The sequence below is a fragment of the Mobula hypostoma genome, chromosome 1, assembly GCF_963921235.1.
Source record: "Mobula hypostoma chromosome 1, sMobHyp1.1, whole genome shotgun sequence".
NCBI lineage: Eukaryota > Metazoa > Chordata > Chondrichthyes > Myliobatiformes > Myliobatidae > Mobula > Mobula hypostoma.
Genome location: NC_086097.1, coordinates 208651529 through 208677328, shown reverse-complemented (window position 1 = coordinate 208677328; position 25800 = coordinate 208651529).

Below are 25800 nucleotides of genomic sequence, written 5' to 3'. Positions count from 1 at the left end.
CCCATTCTACCAAACATTACATGCACTGTGAAGTCCATCACTATGAACCACATCTCCATTTCTGTAAATTTCTCCATTTCTCCATTTCTATAAATTTATAAACATTGATTTTCACACCCAAGTCAGCAACATGAAGAGGATGTACAAGAATCTGAAGATCAACATGCAGTTACAGTAGTGCTAGAAAGTTTGTGAACATTGTAGAATTTTCTCTGTTTCTGCATAACTATCACCTAAAATATGATCAGATCTTCACCTAAGTCCTAAAGTTAAAGATAAAGAGAACCCAATTAAATAACTATCACAAAACATTATACTTGTTCATTTCTTCCTTCTTCCTATAGATGCTGCCTGGCCTGCTGTGTTCCACCAGCATTTTGTGTGTGTTACTTGTTCATTTATTTATTTATTGAGCAAAATGATCCAATATTACATGAATTTGTTGGAAAAAGTTTGTGAACATTCGCTTTCAGAAATTTGGTGTGACCCCTCCTCCCCACCCCCACACTGTACAGCAATAACTTCAACGAAGTGTTTCCAGGAACTGTGTTCAGTGCTGCACATTAGCTTGGAGGAATTTTAGGCCATTCATCCTTACAAAACTGTTTCAGCTCTGGGATGTTGGTGGGCTTCCTTGTATGAACTGCTTGGATCAGGTCCTTCCACAGCATTTCTATAAGGCTAAGGTCAGAACTTTGACTCAGCCATTCAAAAGACAAATTTTCTTCTTTTTAGACCATTCTGTTGTGATTTACTCTTGTCTTTTGAATCTTTACCCAACTTCTGTTGAGCTTCAGGTGACGGACTGCTATCCTGACATTCTCCTGTAAAATGTTTTGATACAATTTTGAATCCATTGTTCCGTCATCGACTGCAAACTGTCCAGGCCCTGAGGCAGCAAAGTATCCACAAACCATGGTGCCCCTTCCACCATACTCTACTGTTGGGATGAGGTTTTTGTGTTGGTTTGCAGTGCCCTTTTCCCTCCAAACATAGCAATGTGCATTTCTGCCAAAAAGTTAAACTTTTGTCTCATCTGTCCACAGAACATTGTCCCAGAAGTGTTGTAAAACATCCAGGTGGGCTTTTGCAAACTTGAGACATGCAGCAATTTTTTTTTTTGGAGAGCAGTGGCTTCCTCCATAGGGTCCTTCTACGAACACCATTCTTGTTCAGTGTATTTCTTACAGTGGAAACAGAAACAGAGACTTTCGCAAGTTCTAGACATTTCAGCAGATCTTTTTCTGTTATCCCAGGATTCTTTTTTGCCTCCGGCAACATTGCATGTTGTACTCTTTGTGTGATCTTTGCAGGCTGCCAACTCCTAGGGAGAGTAGCGCCAGTACTGAGATTCCTCCATTTGTAGACAATTTCTCTTTACTGTGAACTGATGAACACTCAGGTCTTTAAAAATGCTTAATGCATCTCTACAATTCTTCTCCTATGGTCCTCAGAAAGTTGTTTTGATCGAGGGATGGTGCACATAAACAGATCTTTCTTGAGGCTCTCTCAGTAACCTGAATTCATGTGTCCTTTTTATAAGGTAGGGCCATTCTACAACCCACACCACCAATCTCATCTCATTGATTCAAAGACCTGAATCCAAATAGCTTTTGTAGAAAGCACTAACCCAGAGATTCACATACCTTTTCCAACAATTACATGTAATATTGGATCTTCTTATTCAATAAATAAATGAACAAATATAATGTTTTTGTGTTACTTATTTAATTGGGTTCTCATTATCTAGTTTTAGGACTTACATGAAGATCTGAACACATTTTAGGTCATATTTGTGCAAAAATAGAGAAAATTCTACAGAGTTCACAAACTTTCTAGCACCACTGTATGTGGGAACAACTTCTTCCCCTCCATTATCAAATTTCTGAATGGTCCATGAACCCATAAATACACCTCATTATTCATTATTTGCAATATATATTTAGTTTTGTAATTTATGGTGGCTTTAATGCTTTTGCACTGCACTGCTGCTGTAAAATAACACACTTCACTTCATAAATCAGTGATAATAAATCTGATTCTGATTCAAAATATGAATATTTTGAAAACATATTTGCAGCAGTATCACATGTACACAGCATCATATAAGCAGCATTAAAAAGGAAAACTTAAAATTTACACAATTGTTACAAGCAAACACAATAAGAAGGTAATACGAAGTCCATTTTTGTGCAAAGTGATCAGTCGTAATAGTACAGGCTGAGTGCCTCTTATCCGAAATGTTTGGGACCAGAAGTGTTTTGGATTTTGGAATATATAATGAGATTGCTTGGGATCCCTATCATTTCCAATTATGTGCTGCTGATAAGCAATTTTTGTCTTACACTTGTATAGACTTGTATAGACACATATATAGACTTGTTCTGGTCTTAGATTTTCATCAGGGAGACATGAAAAATTTAATGCTGATATATAAGGTATATGAACAGTTGGCATCATAGACTTGTTCTGGTGCTAGATTTTTGTGATCAGCAGACACTTTAAAAGTTTAATGCCATGCCTTTTCTTAATCTAGACACAATTGACATACAATCAAGATCTTTGTTTTCTATTTTTCATAACTTCTTTTCATTAAATATGTGAAATCACTTCTCAGAATTGTCTGTGGTGCACAGAGACCTGCACATTGCCTGAGAACCTTCCCATGGTCTTGTGGAATTTTCATTTGCAACATCATGTCAGCACAAAAATTCAGGTATCAGGGTTTTTCGATAAGGAGTTAACCTGTATTGTTAAACTATAGTAATAGGGTTTTGCCAGTTGGTTTAGGAACCAAGTTGTTGCAGAGAAGTTGCTGGTCATCAGATGTGGTGATATATCATCTATAGGGGCACAGTTGAGAGCATCCTGACTGGCTGCATCACTGCCTGGTATGGGAACTGTACTTCCCTCAATTGCAGGACTCTGCAGAGAGTGGTGTGGACAGCCCAGCACATCTGTAATTGTAAACTTCCCACTATTCAGGACATTTACAAAGGCAGGTGTGTAAAAAGGGCCCAAAGGCTCATTGGGGACTCAAGTTACCCTAACCACAAACTGTTCCAGCTGCTACCATCTGGGGAACAGTACCACAGCATAAAAGTCAGGACCAACAGGCTCCAGGACAGCTTTTTCCACCAGACCATCAGACTGCTTAATTCATGTTGCACAACTGTATTTCTATGTTATACTGACTGTCCTGTTGTACATAATATTTATTACAAATTACTATAAATTGCATGTTGCATATTTAGATGAAGACGTAACATAAAGATTTTTTACTCCTCATGTATATGAAGAATTAAATTGAATTGAATTGACTTTATTTCTTACATCCTTCACATACATGAGGAGTAAAAATCTTCACATTATGTCTCCATCTAAATGTGCAATGTGTAATCATAGTAATTTATAATAAGTAGAACAGTCAATGTAGTATAGAGTACACTCTAATCAGCGTGAGTTCATCAGTCTGATGGCCTGGTGGAAGAAGCTGTCCCGGAGCCTGTTGGTCCTGGCTTTTATGCTGCGGTACCACTTCCCAGTTGGTAGCAGCTGGAATAGATCGGGGTTGGAGTGACTTAGGTCCCCAATGATCCTTCGGACCCTTTTTACACACCTGTCCTTGTAAATATCCTGAATCATGGGAATCATGGGATGTACGTAATCAAATCAATTCTATTCAATTCAATATTGAATTTTGCTGAATAAAAGACAAGAATGTGGAAGGTAACATCATGTTTTCAGGAGGGTGGAAGAGGAGAAACACAGAAATGGGATAGACATGGTCAACTGAGAATTTAGGGAAATACAAAAAGTCTTTGATGTGTGAGTCCCTGGAAGTAATCAAAATTCCATTTAATTTAATATTTTTAAGCTACGTCTTTGGAACAAAATGCGTTGAAAACTATAAATTTAGATAATTAATTATATTTCCCTTTAGACATGACAGACAATGCTCAGAATCTCACAAAGAAATGAATACGATATAACTGCCTAAAGAATTTAATAGCATTCCCACTGATTCTACAGCTTCATTAGTCAGTCCTTATCTGAGGTTATCAAGAAGAGCTATGTTCATATAATTCATTTTCTGTTTGCTGATGTAAATATTTCACAGCAGTTAGAATAATCAGAATTAACATAGCCCTCTTCATGTTATTTTTTAAATTCAGAGCTCAAACTTTATTTTAACATTCGATGATATTCTTTTCCTCTTGAAACCAGTGAAAATGTTTCTTTTTATTTTGTGATCAAATGTAAACAATCTTCCTTGATCAAGTGTCTGCTACTTTCTTTGCAAATTGCCCTTAGTTGTTCTTCATTAGTACATGAAACAGTTTTTTAATATAGTTTTGGCACATCATTTACTTAAGTATTTCTAGCACCATTACAATTCCAAACAAGAAAGTCTAGAAAAGGGGAAGTTTGCAAACACTGAGATTCTAGTTCTAATTTTTTTTAAAAAGCTTGCAATATACTGCTCTCAGTCAATTTTTGTTAATGGAAAAGACAAGTGGTGTTCTGGGGAACAAACTCACACTCCAAATTTATTTTCCTCTCTTGCCATTTTACAAAGATATCGTAATCCGTTGTGTATATCTTGCATTCACACTCTGTTTTGGGAAATTTGATCCAATGTTCCCAAGGAAACATTATCCCTTAAAGTTTTCCTTTGCTGAAGATGCATTGATTTCAGAGTGATTGCAGATTCATTCTCTGCATTAATTAAGATTCACTTTTTCACATTTACTTTTCACCATGAGTCCTTGGGGATGTAATTCAATAATGAAGTCTACTCTCACAGTCTATCCTGTGTGGAACAATACCTTGCCTATTGCTGTATAAACATGACAGTTCCCAAGCAATAATGCAAGTGCAGTAAAAACACACAAAATATCCCTATCTTATTTTGTGTAAATTGATCTTTAGAAGTTCAAAGACACCTTTTTTACAGCACTATTCCTTTTTATTGAAAGTGTTACCATATTGATTACCTTAAAAAAGCAATGAAGTGCTTGTGTATTTTCTATAGACTTTATGGAAATTAGGATTGTTCCTAGGTGAGACTTCAAACAATCTCTAATCTAGGGAATGGTATCAGGGATTAATTGCCATCTCTTTAAATATGCTTAGCACCATTGTTTTATACAGGACTGACTTCCACCATGAAGTATTGACATAAAGTTTGCATAAACACAATAGAACTGATGCATCAGGTCCAAGACTTTATTACTGTAGAACCCTACCCGCAGGTACAAAGACTGTAAAGTAGAACTTTGTTCCACTTTAAAACTACTCACAGCTGGAATGTTTCATTTGTTGGAAAGCTTTAGTTAATATTCATTAAAGCCGTTGCTCAGATGGGCCTTCAGAACTTAAAATGTTGTTGCAGAAGTTGCACAAATCCAGATTTAGCTGAAATGTTAACACTGGTTCTCTGCTTAGAAGCTGTCCTGCTGAAATAGTAATCTCTTACTGGTTTTCAACTATCAGTTCACATTTTGTTAAATATATCATGAAGTTCAGGTAATTATATCACCAGAGCACCATTTTTGGAGATTGAACAAGGTGTATTAACACCCCTCAATTTATTTATTTATTATTTCAAAATATACTTTATTCAAAAATAAATTACATACAATAAACCATTCCATAACTTTCCATCCTTTACATACTTTCCCTTATAGTCTGTACATATCCATACTTAAGGCCACCCATGTGGCACGCCAGTTGTTCACCTTTCCACATCATTGTTGATTTATTTACACTCAATTTATTTATACTCCAATTGGATTCTAAGATGGACAATGTGGTCAGATAGGAAAGGCACTTCTAAACAGGTGGATATTTTGCTAAGACACCTTACACTCCCAGCAAAAGAACATGAGTTCTCAGTGCCCTGTCCAAATTTTCCTCCTCATTTTGAGAAGCCAATGGCAGAGGATTCCCATAAATCAGTAGAAGAAGACCGCTTTTTCCAAGAGGCTTTAAGAACATAAAAAAAAAGAAAATAATAAAGTCCTTGAAACTGACAAAAGGTACTGTGTTGTACTTCACTTCAAACATTCCTACTTAAGTGAAATGGGTTTGCAGGGCTTTGAGGTAAGGGAGGGAAGCCTGCAATGGCAACCTAACAAAATCAGTATGGGCATGAGCAGAGGGTGGCTATGTAAAAATCAAGGATTTCCCATTGTACAGGATTCACATGCAGATAATCAGCTACTAGCAATAAATAAATATGGTCAGTAACGTTCCTGATTAATTGTCTGTAAATCTGTAATTGGGCATAAGGAATAAACAAATATATTATTAATTATATATGAGTATATAATTAAATGTTTACTGTTTACTCTATTATTATTGAGATTAATGAATAAACTAGCATAATGAAAATGAAATGTCCAAAATAGACCTGTTAGTTATATATTTGAAAAGACTACATGTATTGTTACTATATAAAAATGAAGGAAAACAATCTAATTAAATATGTCAACGTTATTTTTGATATTATTCTGGATGGTCTGCAGGCTGAATAAGGTATGAGAAAGTATATAATAGAATGTGCAGTTGGCTTTAATTTAAAAAAAATTAGCCTGGATTACCTTTGGTACTTGGAAAGATCTATTAGACTGGGGTTGTTTGAGAGCGGTATGTATTTCTTCAATAGCACAATACTACAACATTTGATATTGCATAATCTTAAAAATCTCTGGTCATTATCCGATTCTAGTTTGTGGGGATTTACAATGCATAATTAATCTGTTCTATTACAGAGGGAAGGTTAACGTGAAATCAACATTATCTTCAATTTTTAAAGTTTACTTAGATCCAATAGTATGTTTACCCTTACAGAATTATAAGTTTTATTTTATATCTAAACCCAAAGGTGCAAAGGTGTAGTCATATTTTTTTTTCTTTTTCATGGTGTCAATGCACCTGTGAATGGCAATATAGATAGATAGATAGATACTTTAGTGATCCCAAAAGAAATTACAGTGTCACTGTAGCATTACAAGTGCACAGATACACAAATATACAAATATTAGAAAAGAAGTAAGAAAGAATAAAAAATAAGTTAACTCAAACAGTCTAACAGGAGATGGGCATCACTTCCCAGATGTAGGTTGCCTCATAATAGAGCCTAATAGCCGACGGCAAGATTGTCCTCATTCAGTGCTCTTTGGAGCAGTGCTGTTGTCTTAGTCTACTACTAAAAATGCTCTTCTGTTCAGCCAACATGGCATGCAGAGGGTAAGAAACATTGTCCAGAATTGCCTAGAGTGTCCATAGGGTCCTTTGTTCTACCTCAGACTCCAATGTATCTAGTTTGGCTACTATAACAGAGACAGCCTTTCTCATCAGTTTATTGCCTGTTGGCATCATCCAGATTGATGCCATTACACTACCACACCAGCACATAGAAGATTGCACTGGCAACAGCAGACTGGTAGAACATGTGAAGGAGAGAACTGCGTACTCCAAAAGACCCTAATCTCCTCAGGAAGTACAGGCAACTCTAGCCCTTCTTGTACACAGCCTCTGTGTTAATGCTCCACTCAAGTCTGTAATCCAGGTGCAACCCCAGGTACTTGTAGGCCCTCAACATATCCATGTCCTCATCATCAATAGCAACATGGAGCAGTGCAGGCTTAATCTTCCTAAAGTCCATCACCATCCCCTTTGTCTTGCAGATGTTGAGCAGCAGATGATTCAGCTTGTACCATTTGAAAAGTCCTCCACCAGGCCCTGTATTCATCCTCCCATCCTCCCTTTATACACCCAACTATTGCTGAGTCATCAGAGAATTTTTGCAGATGACATGACTCAGTGTTGTATCTAAAGTCCAAAGTATGCAGGGTAAACAGGAAAGCAGCCAAAACAGTCCCCTGTGGTCCTCAATGCTGCTTATTTCCATGTCTGACACACAGCTCTGAAGCTGCACAAACTGTGGTCCACCAGCCAGGAAGTCCATTATCCAGGATACAATGGAAGTGCCAACATGCATTGAATGGAGCTTTTCCCCCAGCTCTGTTCAGCAGCTAGATGACATCATCACCAACCCCAATGTGCTCCTGGAAAGCAACCTGCAGAGGATGGAGGGTTGATCTGACCAGGGGTCAGAGGTGAGACAGGAAAAGTCTCTCTAAAGAACTACATGATGTGTAAGGTCAGGACCACTGGTTGGCAGTCGTTCAAGACTTTTGGTTGGCCCTTCTTGGGTACTGGGATCACACATGATGTTTTCCACACAGTCAGGACCCTTTCCAGGGGGGTGACTCAGACTGAAAATGCACTGGAGAACTCCGCACAGCTGCTCAGCAACTCCTTCAGGACCTTGGGGTTCACACCATTCGGCCCCAAAGCTTTGCTGTGTCAGTGTTTCCCCGGAGCCCTTCTCACCTGCTCAGTAGTGAAGTTGAGTTCATGATGACTCGGAAGTTGGTGGAAGGTAGGACTGGGGAAGGTGAAGTTTGGGACGATAGCAGTTGGTATGTGAAGGTGTGGATGGTAGGTGCAGGGCACAAAGGGGATGTGGACAGTCATAGCCTATGTTGTTCATCCACTGTTGAACTGGAGAAGGGGAGGCATTGGTGCTGAGGGACTGGTGCGCTGAGGGTGGTGTGAACAGGAGGGCAATTGTCAAATCCGTTGAAGAATTGGTTTAACTCATTAGCCCATTCACGCTGCATTCTGAGGCTCTGCAGCTAGGCTGATTGAAGCCAGTGATGTTCTTCATGCCGCTCCATATCTCCTAAGTGCTATATTTTGGTCAGTAATCAACTAAATACATCGATAGGGAATGACCTCAAGAAATCAGCACCTAGGAGGTTATAGGATGGGCTGTAGCAAAGAAACACGTTTCTTTATCAAGCGGATCTCAGGCAAGCTCTGTAGGTCAACTACATCAAGATACAATGCGTAGGTAGCCCAGAAGCCAACGATTCGTCAGCACCCTGCCCATGGTTACCTATAATGGATCCAGGCTCTGTGAAAGCTTGAAAACTTTAATACTGTCGACTGCTTTTTTTTCCACTGCTCACTAAGACATCTTCATAAAAGGTGCAAGTTTGTAGCTAGTACCCCTCATCTGCAGACAGTAACTCATTAACATTGCGTACAGAACTCCAGTAATCCTCCAATAAACTAAAGGATCATTTTCACTTTTATTCACAGTATATTTGTTTTCCTTGATAACTGATATCACCTACTGTCCGTACAGCATTAAAACAGGCACTTGCTGGCTACATCAGAAGTATTTCTTTGATCCAAGCAAGCCTTTCAGATTTGTATGATTGTGATTTGATTGGTTAGCAATCCAATTTTGGACAACATCTAACATTTAGTCTGTAAGTAAAAGTAGTGATTCAAGAAGTGTGAACACAGCAAACAAATATTTCAGCTGCTAATCTTACCGTGGTAAGGGTGATTCTTTATGTTCTTTCAAGTTACAGAAATTAACTGCACCAATGGCTTATTAGTCCTGTTATCGAATGGAGAGTTACAGTGAACCAATTAAGTAGGCATTCTGTAATCATATTATCCATTTCAGTATTTGGCACAGGCATTAAAGTTTCAATTAAGGAGCTGTAAATTTAATACCTCTCTCACTTAATTGGAGGCAAATCTTTCATGGAGTTTTTTTTAGTTAAATGGTGCAGCCCCCTCCTTAGGGTGTGTTATTTCCTTGCTCATTTAATCAGAGGAAGAAGGTGGAATGAATGATGAGGTTCAGGACGTCTTGCATTTGGCTATCATATAGGCTAGCAAATGTTATGTTAGTTATCCACTCCCTTGGGCAGAGGGGAGAATGTTAACCTAAAAGTATGAACTGTCATCACACCAGTACCACGCACACCGGCCACGTAGTTGCTAATGACATATGGGCTCTATTTTTCCAGATTTCCCTTCCTGCCACTTCAGAAGAAAAATAAACTCCAGCTGCATTCCAACAAACATTCAGGAAAAATAACAAAACTTGTACATTGTCGATAGAACATCAAGCACAGAAACAAAAAAAAATTAAACTAGACAGAAAAATAGTTCTAAAGCTTCTCCATGAGTTTGCAACAAGAGTGTTGTATGTGGCAACATCTTACAAGAAAAAATTAAGAAATGCTTTAAATTAAAATGAACGAGTGAAAAATAATTTGATGTAAATTAGTTCCATTGAAATAAATTATCAAAATTTTATAGCTGCATTATTCTGATTTACATCAAAATGTTTATTTAGAAATCATTACAGAATTTAATTACCACATGTTCAAAATTATTTGTATTCTGATTTCAGTTGAATGATATACTCAAGCTGGTTTTTTCCCTCTTGGAATTAATATAGATATAAACAACTTGAGCTGGGCATTGGTTTGAACAATGCTGGCTATTTTGAAATATGTCAAAGGATTTTGGTAATATGTGTTTTTATTAAAATTACAGCCTTTCTTTTCCAACAACCATCCAGCTACTTTCAACTGTACATACTTGCTGTCTTTGTGGGTGCATGCACTGCATTGTGCAATATGGAAATTGGCAAACCATGAAAAGTCTTTGTTATAACTTCCTTCGGAATCATGAGGGACAAAATATTGTTGCTTTGTTATCTACTGTATTGACTGGCTTTATATTTCACTAATATTTCTCTACCCTTATACTGAGTAACAGATGCTATTTGCCTTTTAACGCTGCATATAAATGGTCATTCTTCACTCAGTTTCCTGGCTCTGATTCGTATCGAAACACCTCTTGAAGTATGTGTTCAAGTCAGTTGACCTCAGGAGTCTTTGGCTATAGCTGAAAATTTCTTGGAGTGCATATCATGGATTATCTCATCTGGTCCATCAACACTACCTCTATAGTCAATAAAGTACAGTAGCACCTCCACTTCCTGGGAAGATTGAGGTGAGCAAAGCTCCACACCCCATTCTAACCACATTCTACCGGAGCACCATCAAGAGTGACCTGACTCTCTGTATCACCTCCTGGTGTGGGAATTGCAAGGCATCTGACTGCAAGATTCAAGATTGTTTAATGTCAATTCCAGTACACAAGTGTAAAGGGTAACAAAATAATTGTTACTCTATATCCAATGTGGCACAAAAAAAACACAAAGAAAAAGAACCCAATATTTAAAAAAACACATAAGATAACTTATATAAATAGATTGATTGTACGTCCACAAAATTAAACTAGGTTGTACATAAGGTGACTAACAGGAAATAATAATGTAGCGATGGAGTTGGTGGGTGGAGTTCTGATCAGCCTTACTGCTTGGGGAGAGTAATCATGTTTTGAGTCTGACTGTCCAGGTGTGGATGCCATGTAGCCTCCCACTGATGGGAATGGGACAAATAGTCATTAAGAAGGGTGAGTGGGATTCTTCATGATGTTATTGGCCCTTTTCTGGCACCTTTATGGATATATGTCCTTGATAGCAGATAGGCTGGTGCTGGTGATGCATTGGTCAGTTTTGACCACCACCCCTCGTGCAGCCTTTCTATCTGCCACAGAGCAGTTTCCATACCAAGCAGTGATGCTGTTTTTCAGGATGCTCTCGACTGAGCATCTGTAGAATGACATGAGTATAAATGTGTAAAGTTCTGTTCTCTTCATCACCTCAGAAAGTAGAGGCATTAATGAACTTTCTCGACTGATTAGTCAAAGCACAAACAAGAGAGAATCTGCAGATGCTGGAAATCCGAGCAACACACAGAAAATGCTGGGGGAACCCAGCAGGTCAGGCAGCATCTATGAAAAAAAGTGCAGTCAATATTTCAGGCCAAAACCCTTTGAAGAAAGGGCTTCCTGCCTTGACTGTGTAGGTTGTGTCCTGGGACCATGAATGGTTGTCTGTGATGTGCACTCCCAGGAATCTGAAACTGAGTGCAGTTTCCACTGCTGTGCCACCAACATAAAGATGCGTGTGAGTGGTGCGAGTTTTTCTGAATTCGATAACCAACTCCTTTGACCTGTTGATATTAAGGAAGAGGTTAAAACCCTGTAATGGGTTGTGAGAATGGATTGAGGGAATCATCTCTCTCCCCACCGTCCAGGATACATACAATAAGTGCTGTGTTCAAGAGCCCTCAGCTCCTCCCCCATCCATCCCACAGTTTCTTTAACTTCCTACCATCAGGCAGAAGGTACAAGGATTGTTTGGTGGAGTAACAACTTCTTCCTCCCAGGCTGTGAGTCCTCTGAGCACTCTAATACTACCTAGTACACGTTATCTCCTGGATCATCCACAATCTCCTGGATTACTGACTACCTGACAGGTAGATACCAGTTTGTACGTCTGGGTAGTTCTCTGCCTGAGATGGTGTGCCACGAAGGACTGTCCTGTCTCCATTTCTGTTCACACTGTGCGCCTCGGACTTTCAGTAGAAGTCTGAGTCTTGTCACTTGCAGAAGTTTTCTGATGACTCTGCAGTGGTTGGGTGTATCAGAGATGGGCAGGAGTCGGAATACAGGGGACTGGTGGACACGTTTGTGGAGTGGTGCGGAAGGAATCACTTGCTCCTAAATGTGACCAAAACCAGGGAGGTGGTGATTGATTTTAGGAGGAAGAGGATGGTGAAGAGTCCTGTATACATTTGCCAGAAGAAGTTGTGATGGTGGAGAAGTAAAAATATTTGGGTGTTCCCCTTGGCAACGGGCTTGACTGGAAAACTAACACCAAGAGGGGGATGAGCAGACGCTATTTTCGGAGGAAGATGAGATCCTTCGATGTGTGCAGCAGGATGTTGGAGATCTGTTGTAGCAAGTGCAGTCTTCTTTGTGGCTTTATGTTGGAGGATCAGCATTAGTACTGGTGATACAAAAAGTCTAAATAAACTCATCAAAATGGCTGGATCCATCCTTGGCTACAACCTGGACTAGTTTGAATTAGTGGTGGAGAGGAGGTCACAAAACGAATTGTTATCCGTTACGGACAATCTGGCACGCCCTCTCTATCACCCACAAAATAAGCAGCTGAGCACCCTTTCGAACAGACTCATTCAGCTCCACTGTCACAAGGATTGTCACAGAAAATCTTTCCTACGAAATGCAATAGCATATACAACAGTTCATCTCTGCGCGACAAGAGAGCACACATCATAGTACAATAGTCCCTGCTTTATTATTTTGTACATTATTATTGCACATTTGTAAATTACTTTTGTGTATATTATTATTCTGTACTTTATTATTAGTTAAGTCTGCACACTGCTAAGTGCATTTTTAAATGTTGTTGCTGTAACGAAAGAATTTCCCACTCGGGATCAATAAAGTACTTAATATTATTATTACAGTTGACCTTCACTAATCCGACTACCTGTAATCCGGTTCCTTCGATAATCCAACATTGATTATGCTTAATGTGATCCTTCTGTAATTCAGCATTTGCACTAATCCGGCACTCCTCAGGTCCCAGTGGTGTCGGATTAGTGAAGGTAGATCTGTATTAATATTTATGACAGTGCCAGGAGCATTATACTGTTGTATATTTAACTATATGTTGCATAAGCACTTTATGTCAACTTGTACACCTACAGAATTTTTAGTATATGTTAATATTATTGCATTAATATTGATTTATGTCTTGTATGTGATGTAAAGTATGCACTGTGTTTTGCACCTTGGTCCCATAGGAATGTTGTTTTGTTTATCTGTATACATGTGTATGGTTCAATGACAATAAACTTGAACTGGATGTTAATGTGTCAATAATAACCTTGTAGTGTCAATTCCTATCTCAATTCACATGTCATAATGAGTATCCATTAATCAATTCTAGTTCTAAACCTCCCAGGTTATATTGCTTCACTGAGAGCATCTATGACTTGAGCTAAATTCAGTAACATAACATTAAACCTCTTAATGTGTCTGTCTCTCTCTATCACCCCTTTAACCCAGCTTCTTTATTCAGATCTTGTGTTATCACCACACTCGAGTATTCCAGCACTAATTTGCATTATCTATTCTTCAGGTTTATCCTCATCAAACTAAGGATATCCAGCACTGCAGCCTTATAGTCCTAGATTCATATAGTATGGAGACATATTCTTTCATTATAATACTAATCCTATTTACCAGTCTACATGCTAACTGTTCATCCAGATGCATCTTAAATGTTAATAGAGTAAGGCAGTGCATTCCAGATTCCAACTACTTTCTTGATTTAATAAAATATATTCTTCTTCCTATCCCTTCTAAACTTTCTGCCTCTTACCCTAAATTTGTGTGCTCTGGTTTTATGAATCTCTGCTAAATGGAGAAACTTCTTACCATCTACCCATCTCAGTACATCCTTCATACTTTGTATACCACAGTCAAATTTTCCCATTTACCTCTACAGTTTCAAGTAAAACAAACGCTCAGTTTCAGTATGTTCTATCCCAAGTATTCCTGCTCATTCTTCTTTCAAGACGTCCCTTAAGCTTCTTCCTATACTGTGATCTCTGTCCTTGTGCCTCCTTATGATAATTGCCATTATTTCTGTCTATTTGGTAATCCATTTGTAAAGGTTTAAAATGTTTTTGGTATTTTAAAAGCATCCATTCATAAATTCACTGGCAACACCTGTGTTGTTGGTAAAATCTTAGATGAAAATGAGGAGGAGCATACGATTGAGGTAAATCAGTTGGCTGAGTAGTGTCACAACAATAACTTTAGCAAGACCAAGGAAATTATTGTAGACTTTGGGAAGGGGAAGTCAGGAGAACTCGCACCAGTATTCATTGAGGGGTCAGCAGTGGAAAAGGTGAACAGCTTTAAGTTCCTGAGTATCAATATCTTCAAGGATCCACCCTGGGTCCATCACATTGATGCAATCACAAATGGCTCTACTTCATTAGGAGTTTGAGGACATTTTGTATGTCACTAAAGATTCTTACAAATTTCTATGGATGTACATTTCTATAGATGGAGAGTATTCTGACTTCCCACAGTATGGAGTCACCAATGCACAGAATTGCAAGAGACTGCACAGGTTTATAGACTCAGCCAACTTCATCACTGGCACAATCCTCCCCAGCATCATGGATGTCTTCACCATCGGGGCTATGGTGATTACTGCCATCAGGAAGAAAGTACAAAAACCTAAGGACCCACACTCAGTTATTCAGGAAAAGTTTTTCTCCTCCGTCATCAGCTTCCTGAACAGTCCATGAACCCATGAGTTCTACCTCATTATTCTTTTTTTATTGCACCTATCAACCAGCATGTCTATCGTATGTTGGAGGAAACTGGGGCACCCAGAGGAAACAAGCATTCTCCACACTGTCACATCAAAATTGAACCCAAATCACTGGAGCTATGAGGTAACAATTCCACTGGCTGTGCCACTGTTGTCACGAGACTAAGAGGTCAACGCTTCAGAAGGAAAATCCAGAAATTCTGACCACTAAGAATATAGAAAGTTTAAAGTAAGTTTATCATCAAAGTCTATATATTTTACCCTGAGATTCATTTTCTTGTAGGCTGTGAATATAAAGAAACACAATAGAATCAAGGAAAAATGCACACAATGAGGACCAACAGAGAACCAGTGTGCAAAAGGCAACAAATTGTGCAAGTACAAAAAAGTAAAATAATAAATAAACAAACAAACAAACAAACAAATATGGAGAACATGAGTTGGAGAAGTTCCCACCTGCTTTAAAAAGGCAACAATTATACCAGTGCCAAAGAAGAATAATGTGGGCTGCCTTAACGACTATCACCCGGTAGCACTCACATCAGCGGTAATGAAATGCTTTGAGAGGTTGGTTATGACTAGACTGAACTCCTGCTTCAGCAAGGACCTGGACCCATTGCAATCTGCCCATTGTCACAATACGTCAACGGCAGATGCAATCTCCATGGCTCTTTACTCGGCTTTAGACCACCTAAACCACACAAACACCTACGTCAGGATGCTGTTCGTCAACTATAGCTCAGCATTTAATACCATCATTCCCACAATCCCAATTGAGAAGTTGCAGAACCTGGGCCTCTGTACCTCCCTCTGTCATTGGATCGTCAACTTCCTAACCGGAAGACCACAGTCTGTGCGTATTGGTAAGAACATATTCTCTTCGCTGACGATCAACACTGGTGCACCTCAGGGGTGTGTGCTTAGCCCACTGCTCTACTCTCTGTATATACATAACTGCATGGCTAGGCATAGCTCAAACACCATCTACAAATTTGCTGACGATACAACCATTGTTGGTAGAATCTCAGGTGGTGACGAGAGGGCGTACAGGAGTGAGGTATGCCAACTAGTGGAATGGTGCTGCAGCAGTAACCTGGCACAACATCAGTAAGAAGAAAGAGCTGATTGTGGACTTCAGGAAGGGTAAGACGAAGGAACACATACCAATCCTCATAGAGGGATCAGAAATGGAGGGAGTGAGCAGCTTCAAGTTCCTCGGTATCAAGATCTCTGAGGATCGAACCTGGTCCTAACATATTGATGTAGTCATAAAGAAGGCAAAACAGCGGCTATACTTTATTAGGAGTTTGAAGCAACTTGGCATGTCAACAAATCCACTCTAAAACTTCAATAGTTGCACTGTGGAGAGCATTCTGACAGGCTGCATCACTGTCTGGTATAGAGGGGCTACTGCACAGGACCAAAAGAAGCTGCAGAAGGTTGTAAATCTAGTCAGCTCCATCTTGGGTACTAGCCTACAAAGTATCCAGGACATCTTTAGGGAGCGGTGTCTCAGAAAGGCAGCATCCATTATTAAAGACCTCCAGCACCCAGGGCATGAACTTTTCTCACTGTTACCATCAGATAGGAGATACAGAAGCCTGACAGGCACACACTCAGTGATTCGGGAACAGCTTCTTCCCCTCTGCCATCTGATTCCTGATGCAACTGTATTTATGGTGCAACTGTAATGAAAATCAATTTCCCCCGGGATCAATCAAGTATGACTATGACTATGTCTAAATGGATGTTGAAGCTTTGAACACTCCCTCACTTTATTTTAATATACAGTATTTCTGTTCTTGCACATTTTCTTAATAATCTATTTTGATTTACTTGTTTATTTATTATGTTTTATTTTATTTATTATTTCTTTCTCTCTTTCTCTCTGTGCTATATTATGTATTGCATTGAACTGCTGCTGCAAGTTAACAAATTTCACATCACATGCTGGTGATAATAAACCTGATTCTGATTCCGATTCTGATTCTGAAGTTACTGAACCTGTCCATCTCTGATCCCCTGATGAGGATTGGTTCACAGACCACTGGCTTCCTCGTCCTGTAATCAATAATCAGCTCTTTGCTTTTGCTGACGATGACTGTGAGGCTGTTGTTGTGGCAACACTCAGCTAGATTTTCAATCTCCCTCCAGTATCCTGATTCGTCACCACTATTGATTCGTCTAGCAACAGCGGAATCATCAGCAAACAAATATGGCATCTAGCCTCAAAGTCATAAGTGTAAAAGGATTAGTGCAGGAGGCTAAACACACAGCTTTGTGGTACACTTGTCCTGAAGGTGATTGTGCAGGAGCCGTTGTTGCCAATCCTAACTGACTGAGGTCTGCAAATGAGGAAATTGAGGATTCAGTTGCACAAGGAGGTATTGAGGGCTAGGTCTTGGAGCCATTTGATCAGTTTTGAGGGGACAAAGTGTTGAATGCAGAGGTATAGTCAATGAAGAGCATCATGGTGTATGAACCTATGCTGTTCAGATGTTACGGAATTGAGCAAAGAGCCATTGAAATGACATTTACTGGTGAACAGTTGTGACGGTAGGCAAATTAGAACAGACACATGCAGGTCCTCAGGCAGAACTGATACGTTTCATCACAAACTCCTCAAAGCATTTCATCACATGTAAGTGCTAGTGGACAATAGTCATTGAAGTAGGTTGCCACGTTCTTCTTGGGTAGCGGTATAATCGAAACCTGTTTGAAGCAGGTGGACCTCAGACTGCCAAAACGAGAGGTTAAAGGTATCAGTAACCAGTTGATTAGCAGTGGCCTTCAGTGCTCAGCCTGGTACTGATTTGGGCCAGAAACTCTCCATGGATTCACCCTCCTGCAGGATGCTCTCAGGTCAGCCTCAGAGACTGAAATCACAAGGATGTCAGAGACTGTAGGAGTTTGTGAAGGTGCCTTAAGGTTCCGTCTGTCAAAGTGAGGATCAAGGACATCAAGCTCATCTGGGAGCAAAACCTTTTTGTCACCTATATCACTTGGTTTTAATTTGTAGGAGGTGACAGCATTCTAGCTCTGACACAGCTGTTGAGCATCCTCCTTTGATTCAAGTTTGGTTTGGAATTCCCACAGTGCATGTAAGATGGCTTTCTGGAGGTCATACCTGGACCTCATTTAATTTTCCTTGGTCACCAGACATGAACACCATTAATCTGACCCTCAGCAGTTTGCATATCTCTTGTTTCATCCAGAGCTTCTGGTTGGGGAATGATTTTTTGGTGACACACTCATCCATGAGTGTTTTTATAAAGTCTGTGACTACTGTGACATATTTTTTCAGATTCTCTGATGAGTACTTGAATATGGCCAAGTCCATCAGCTTGAAGCAATCCCAAGGCCGCTTCTCTGCCTCCCATGACACTCTCATTGTTGTCCTTACCTCTTGTGACTTGTTTTTCAGCCTCTGTCTGTATGAGGAAGACAACCAGATGGTCAGGGTTCCTGAAATGCAGTCCAGGGATGGCATATTAAGCATTCCTGATCATAGTGTAACACTGGCCAAGTGTGTTGGGACCCCTGCAGGTGATAAATTGAAGATAATTGGGCAGCAATTTCTTCTAGCAAGGCTGATTGAAGTCCTTGGAAATGATTTGAAAGATATCGGGGTAGACTGTTTCTTGTTTGCTAATAGTGGCATGTAGTACATCAAGTGCTTGCTTAACATTTGCTATTGTCGGTATGTAAGTTGTGGTCAAGTTTACAGAACAAAACTCTCTTGGTAAGTAGAACAGATGACACTTAATCCTTAGGTGTTTCAGGTCAAGAGAACAAGAGCATGACAAGACTACTACATTCGAGTACCATGAAGAGTTTATACACAGACCTCTGACCTTCTCCTAATCAGCAGATCAGTTCTTGTGGTGGATTGAGAAGCTGCCAGGCCTGACCACTGTATCCTGTGTGTTTGACATGAGGCATGTTTCCATTAAACAGAGAACGCAGCAATCCCTCATTTCCCTCTGATACAGCAATCTTTCCCTTAAATCCTCTATCTTATTCTCTACTGACTACATTTGCTACTAAGATGCTGAGTAGAGGAATTTTACACCTCAACACAAGACAAGAATGTTGGAAATGCATATGCAATGGGTTTGATGGCAGAGATGAGAAGGGGTAAGGCCATAAGGGATATCAAAACAAAAATGAATATTTTAAAAACAGGTACTCTTATCTGGGAGCCAGTCTACATCAGGGAACAGGGGATCAATGGGTGAACAGGATCTCATGTGTGGAGTACAAATCAAGAAGCTGAATGTTGGACAGTTTCTGGAGGGAGTAAAAAGGGAGATCCACAAGTGCAGGAAAAAGAAACATGAGTTTCCAAAAGCAGATAAATTGCACCACAGTAGACAAATCAAGGTGAGAAACATAGTCTTGATGACAGTATGAATATGTGCTCAGAAGAAGTTCATCTTAGGATCAAATCCAATGCAATTCTATAAGCAATTTGGCTCAGTTTTGAATGCTTGCTCATGAGTAGCCAGGAAACAAAGACTGAAGAGCAAAGTTTCCATCATCACAATATTTAATTGGAGGAAACTTCTGCTCACCCAGTACTAGATGTCTGATAAACCGTCAGACAAGTCTGAAACAGTGGATGGTGATAGCATGCTAGAGCTGATATTACTGTATCTGCACTATATTTCCAACTCTAACAGTAACAATAATGTTAATGCTGCTCAGTGTCTTTAAAGAATTAGGTTTGCAAATTAGCCATCAAAAACCTACATAAAACAATAAGTCAAATCAACCTTTTTCATCTGCAATCCAATTAAGCCTTCTTCATTATGTGTGTAAACTTCAGTTCACAGTTTGCTTACTAACATGTGAAAAAGTGCTGAAAGTCATTGTTTCTGAAGTTTGAGGCGTTTTTTTGGAAGAGAAAGTAATTGATTGACGGCTTTTTGTGTGGAAGAAGCCAGCATTTCAATTCTCATTCCAGTTTCAGGTTCTTAACTACAAATCAAAAAAAGTGAGGAAGACATAGAACCTAATACCTGCTAGATGCCTAATTAATTCTCAATGTATATTATAATGGCAGATTCACTCTCAGTAGAATTTGGACACTAACTAGTCTCATACAATGATTGATTTCCTTTATAGTCAGCTGAAATTAAATAATTTTAGCTTCCCGGTGTTAGATTACAGGTGGAAAATCCTTCAGCCAGTTTAGTGCTGTAAAACAAACCATTCAAGTACATGTGAACTCTTCAGGTGCTAAAATCTCTTAGAATAGCTGAAGAATAATACTCTGTTATTTGTAGGGCATGGGAAGATAAGGAAGTAACCTGCTGATTTCCAAATTGATGTCTCAATGAAGCAATTCGGACATGATTGTATGGAGATGCTACTCTGTGACACCATTAGGCTTCAATGCAAAAAAATTCAGCTTACTGCTGATAACAGGGAGAGGGCTATGTTAGAGTCACTGTCAGGATGCGGAGGTTGTGGTTGTGATCAGGTTGGTTGTGGGGTCATAATGGACGGAGGGTGTGGAGTTCAAGGGAAAGAAATTGCATAAAGTGAGGTTTTAACTTAAATTGCACCTATCCAATGAGTTGTCAATACTAGAGACTATAAATTGGGATCTGCTCAGATAGAGTTCCTTTAATCTATGACATCAAGTGGTGCAGAAAGATCATCAACCAGGTGAAATTTGGGCTTTGATCTGTCAAAACATGTTGATCCTCTAGCCCAGGGAGATGTCCATAAAGAAATGTTGCTTGTTATCACATTTCAGGCTGCTAGAATATGTGTGGGGAGATGTACTGAATCTTGGTACAGTCAGTGCAAAGGCTCTGCAGTGAAGGACCACAGTCTAGGCTCCTTCTGCTTCTAGGCATGGAGAGGCTGAGTTGGGTAGGGAGGCTTCTCATACAATGAAAGAGTCCATTACCAAAGCGGGATAATTAAGTGACAATAGTGAAATGAAAAAGAATCTAGTGCTTTCCCTTCAAATATGATGCAGAAGTTCTTCTCAGACTTCCAGCGAGGTTCAGGTGTCAATTTTAACCAACATTTCACTGACAAACTCCGCCATCATCATCAGGGAAGATGCCTAGGCTTGTCTAGTCTGATGGTATATATACTCATCCCCCGTCATCCATCCCTCTTGATTGTTCGTGAAATGGTTTTTAAAAAGGTGCTAACACAACTGAATGTATAGTGCTGTGTAAATAACACTAAAAATGTAAAATGATTTGAACTCTGCTTTTTTATTTTACAAATATTTTATTACGAATTAAGTTTATTCTTTTAAAAAAAAGGATTCCGTTAAGTTATTGATGCAAGCATCCCAAATATTGAGAATGCCTGTTTCTGCATGAGTGACCTAATCATCCAAAGTGCTTGAAAAAAGTGGCCTGCTGGCATCAGATACTTCCACACTCCAGAAGGACCACAATTCCAGGAAGAGTCCAATGTCAGCGTGCAGTCAGTTCAGCAGTAAGACGGACTTGTGCATGTGTGTTCCCATATGTGCACTCGGAAATTGGGAAGCTGGTACCACTTACATACCGTCTGCCAACATGTCCTCACAAAGTCCAGCCCAGTATATGTCGCAGAATGCAGTATACAAAGATAGAGAAAAGCTGCTCCATTCTCAGGTGGTATAAAATGGCTGTTATGCTCTGAGTGGTTCCTTAAGGATGTTATAGCCAGGGGTGGTAATGGGCACAAGCACCCACTACCTATTAAATGCTCCCAATGGCGTGTGCCTCAAGTAGCCTCTGACAACCAAGTCCAGCTCTTGGCCTTCACATGTGGTTTATCTACTAAACCAGGTAGAACCGTTTTTACTGACAGGAGAAGGGGCAACAGTGGGTTACTGGCACCTTAAAACCAGTCGCTTCAGGCAGATGGGACTAATCAGCCATGGTTGGCAGCTCATCTAGGAGAAGGAAAATCCTGTTCTCAGACCTCTGCTGCCTTGTGGTTATACCCACTCCTGGCGAAGACTTCGGGTGTAAACCCCGAGGGAAAAATCCTGAGCTGGAGTCCCTAGGGCAGTCCTACACTGAGTTCAGTTAGACTGGCAACTCCTGCAACGGTGCTAGTACCGAACTATATCGGTCTCTGCCATTCATTTGGGTTCATCAGATGCATGGAGAGGGGGAGCTTGCTACATGGGCAACAGCTTACTCTCCATATCGTCCTACCCAGGCTTGCATATCTAGACAGCTTGCATATCTGACGGAGGCCTCGGATTCTCAGATAAGGTCTGAGTCCCTTGCTCATGGCAGCACTTCATGTTGGTCTTGAGCAATTTTGCACTTGCATTTGGTATAGTATTTCATACTTTTGTTATGTAGAATGATGAGCTGAAATGTAACATAAAATGCATTATATAAAATAATAACATGTCATTGACAGCTGTACCTAAAATATTGATTTAAATAGTCTTAGCTGAAAGGAAGCTGTGCTGGAATAATCTGTTTTCAAAGCAGCAAAATTCCAGCAGGCAAATAAATAATAAAGAATTAGTTCAAGTGTTACATTTGTTTATAGGTGGAGTAGTGTTATTTGAAGTTCAGATTTATTTCACAAAGGGTCCTCATAGTTGGCAGAAAGACAAGATTTGCTTCCTAGAAGTGAAAGGACTGCCCGAAATATTATATTTAGAATTCCCATGCAACTTCCTTTGTGATTTTGTTGTGATGTTACAATATTAGTATCAAAATGGGTTATTTGTTTATATAATTGCCTTCTTTCACGAGACATGCCAGTAATAATAAACCTGATTTTGATTCTTTCAAAATACTGATTTTCCAAGCTGAAACATTTTAATGGGTTATCATTGGGCTAACAAAAGCATTGATTAGGTCAGCTCCACTGTTAGGTCCTCTAGGTAATGATCATTGTACATTTAATTCCCTGACCACTTAGTTAAGAGAGCAAGAAGCCTGAACACCCATTAACTTTGTCAATGTGTTTTTTGGCTGATCGTTGGCAGTTGTAGGAAAGTGATCTTGGAATGAACTTGCTTCTTATTCTGTACCATGAGGGCTCATGATCTCTGTTCGAAGAGTCTGAGCAGCAATGAATTACAAATAATACGGAGAAACTCTTCTCTTCAGCAGTCGACTGCTGAAGGGAAGAGGAGACACAGGAAGAATCCTACTGCCCAAGCGGCTGTGACCCAGCTGTTCCCCTGTCCCTACTCCTCCAGAGTCTGCAGATCCAGAATTGGCCTCTACAGACACCAACGTTCATGCCCTCGCTCCTGAGGACTCTTCTGATCTTCGTAAGCAAAGAACCAGCCATCAGATAGCATATTCTGCCATCCAGTATAATCCTCTTCCAAGCTTACAAAGCTTTAGCAAAATATTGAAAACATACAACTGTATCAACATACAAATTAAGAGCAGGAGTTGGCCACTCAGCTGGTCAAGCCTGCTGCACCATCCAACATTATCATGGTTGATCACAGTATAAGCTCATCTCCGCATTTCTGTTGTAGCGTGGATGAAATTACCAGAGAGACAGAGTCACTGGTAGATACAAAGCAGCTCCTTTATTCGACATAACAAGGTACGGCAGGCATCTTAACGTACGAAGACGCTTTCCGCAGAAAGGTCTGTTAGCTCAATGTGGGCTTGATATTTATAGGCTAAACACAAAGGGAATCGCTACTTAAAAGTTATAGACAGTGCATAGACAATGCTTCCTATTGAAGCTACATACAAAATATCACACCATCCTTTCCTTCCAACGCGAACATGTCTGGGTTGGTATCCACAGCCTTTAGGAATGTAAGTTAAGTCTATGATACATTTATTTGGCATTTCCCATGCTAACATAGAAGACGATTAATATTTACAATGTATAGGTGATACTGCCTTCGAAACTACAGCATCAGGTCAAACTACCAGAAGCATCTGGTATTCACACCTTTTAGGAAGCCCATTGTGGTGGACTCAATCCACAGTCCTTTGTCAAACAGTTAAAATAGAAGTCTGGTGGCCAAAGTCATTTAAGTGTAAACAAATCATCTACCCAAAAGAAATCCACTCTAACAATTTCCGTCTATCTGTGGTAACTTTTCACCCCCTTGGCAGAATCAAAAAGGGACCAAGCTGTGACAAAATTAATTTGTAATGACCAGTAAATCTTTAGACTGTGTGAGGAAACCAGGGCATTACCTCCTACACCAAGGATTTTTATTTTCTAGAATAACTGATTCAATACACTATCCAATGCTTTCTGGAAAATTAAGCTTACTCCATCCATGGTTATATTTTATTTCTTCAAATAAACTCCAATAAACTGGCCAAAAATGATTTTTCTTTCACAAAACTGTTTTCTTTTCCTGAATATATTGTTTATTTTTGGAAGTGGCCTACTATATTAATAGGTTCCAGCATTTTTCAATGATAGACATTACCTGATGATATTCTTTCTGTCCTTTTCCCTTTTTGAAAAGGGAGCTAACTTTGCTGTTCTTCAGTCCAATGCCAGCCTCAATGATTCGAGCGAATTTGGAAAAATTAAATCCAATGAATCATTGATTTTAAATCCTTGAGATGAAGTCCATCAGGACTCAGAGATCAGCAGCTTGTACCACCACAGACTTTCTGGTATCACTCCTCTGATGATATTTTTCCTTCCAGTTACCAATTTACAACTACTTCTTGGATGCTGTCTGGAAATTGTCCATTCATATAGCACCTTACATATTGCAAACTCATCCCAAGGCACCCCAAAGAAGCATTATGGATCTAAGTGCTAAAGTAGGGAATAATAGAGGAGATGGCTCAGAAAGATGAATATTAAGAGCAACTTTGAAGAAGAAAGGAGAGGCAGAGAAGTGAAAAGGTTTGGGAAGGGCATTCCAAATGTTCAGAGTTTAACAGCCGAAGTCATTACAGAGCAATTGAGCCCTGAGATAAGGCACGGGCGAAGAGTGTTGTAGGAGATTACAGAGATAAAGGGAGAATTGGAATTTGTAAAGGATGAAAGCTTTATAAATGTACCCTGTATAGTTCAGCAGGATCAGGGATGATGACTGAACAAATGTGATTTGGGACGCATGTACCTGTGTTTCAGTTGAACTCAAATTTAAAAGGATGGAATAAGGAAGGCTGGTCATAATTGCCTTGGCATAATTCGGTATAAAGGAAAAAGAGATGAAAATAAGCAACATATAATATGTTACAGAAGAAGTCTCTTATAACCTGATTTCATCTTCAGATACCCCCACAGTCTGCATGTGCCTTTTGAATTTACCAACATGGAGAGAGACAAAGTAATACATTATTCCTTATGGCAATACTGAGCTATGAATCAGATCATTTTATTATTTGTGTGTCTGTGTGTGCTTAGCTGGCAGTTAATCACTGCATGAGGTGAGAAACTAAGGAATTAGCTGTTCAGGATGCCAGCTTCCTTGCTGAATCACAGGTCGTCATGCACCACCAGTGATGAATTCAGGTTGGGCAAAGCTTGCAGCTTAATTTGCAAGTTAGTAGGCAACCAGTTGTTTGCATGAAATTACAAGCATGTTTTAAAGTTCTTTGTGGCAATCAAAAACTTTCCAAATTAAATTGATGAACTAATTGAAATTCTAGAAACATGTCATTAAATATGAAACAATAATCCCACCC